This window comes from Peromyscus eremicus, chromosome 2 (genome assembly GCF_949786415.1).
Source record: "Peromyscus eremicus chromosome 2, PerEre_H2_v1, whole genome shotgun sequence".
In the NCBI taxonomy this organism is placed as follows: Eukaryota; Metazoa; Chordata; class Mammalia; order Rodentia; family Cricetidae; genus Peromyscus; species Peromyscus eremicus.
Genome location: NC_081417.1, coordinates 155,480,955 through 155,482,238, shown reverse-complemented (window position 1 = coordinate 155,482,238; position 1,284 = coordinate 155,480,955). Strand labels below are relative to the sequence as shown.

At 41.5% G+C, this 1,284-nt stretch overlaps 1 non-coding gene across 1 annotated transcript; it reads left to right on the top strand.

Moving 5' to 3' along the window:
- The first annotated feature begins 402 nt into the window (after positions 1–402).
- Positions 403–569, top strand: LOC131905465 (U1 spliceosomal RNA). The gene has a single exon (XR_009377972.1). It is a non-coding gene; the product is annotated as a U1 spliceosomal RNA (small nuclear RNA).
- The last annotated feature ends 715 nt before the right edge of the window (positions 570–1,284 follow it).

Genomic DNA, 1,284 nt, shown 5'->3' with positions numbered 1-1,284 from the left:
TTGGGAGGCAGAGGCAGGCAGATTTCTGAGTTCAAGGCCAGCCTGGTCTACAGAGCAAGTTCCAGGACAGTCAGGGCTACACAGAGAAACCTTGTCTAGAAAACAAAACAAGAAAATAAAACTCCAACAGCTAACAGTACCACGTTTATATAGGAGTATTGCCACGTCTTCTCAGTGATGCAAGCAAAGGAGATGGGTAGGAGCACAGGTTATGGAAATAGTTGTGCCTGTGTAGAGCTCCTATAGAAAAGAAATCAGCTTTCCAACTAATCACTGTATTCGCAGCACTGAGAAAAAATAATCAAAATAAAACTCACTTCAACTCAAAAAAAAAAAAAGAGTAGTGAAGCTGAACTAGTCATGTTATCACACAACAGTACATTGTCACCAATAAACTGGGTTATACTCACCTAGCAAGGAGAAATCATGACCACTAATTAAGGTGATTTCTTCAGGGTGAGGCTCATCCAATCCACTGTGGGTATGCAAAACCCTGAGATTTCCCCAAATGGGGGAAACTCTGGTGCATAATTCTGGGCAATAGAGAAGCGTATTACTGCTTTCCCTTAAAAAAAAAAAAAACAAAAACCTAAAACAAATGTACTGGCTTAAAACAACACATGATATCCCTTGCAAGTCAGAGGTACAGGACGGTTGTAGATTCCTTCTGGAGGCTCATGGGGGGAATGTGTTGTAGTGAATAGCTGTTCTGTCTATGACCTGGAAGCAGTGTCCCTAGAGATGCAGCTAGTAACTTCTACCTGCCTATGACCTTGAAGTACATGCCTCTGGAGTGTGGCCTCTCAGCCACCCTTAAGACCTAAGATGCATGTACATGTTCTCTTCTCTGCCTCATGGTTTTGGATATGGGACTGACTCAGGTGCCATAACAGCATTCCAGAACCTGTGACTATTCTGTTCTGTACAGTGAGTTGTTCCTCCTAATAAATTCCTTTGCTCATTAAACAGACTCCATAGATTTCTCACTATATATGGTGCCCAATATGGGGCTCAAATCCACAACCCTGAGATTAGTTGTCTCATGCTTTTTTGTCTTTACAGGATATTAGAAATACCGTCTTCAAGAAATTATAAGGCCTTGGACACCTAGACGTCTATAGCAGAAAGAAAGGACCTATTGGTACCAATATACTCTACAGGGTAATATCTCACTGCCTAACATCAATAGCTCTTTAACTCTAGAATAGTTATGGTCCTGCTTCAATTATAAATCAAGTTGGCTTTGGAGTTGGAATGTGGCTCTCTCCTTCTCTAAACCCAAGC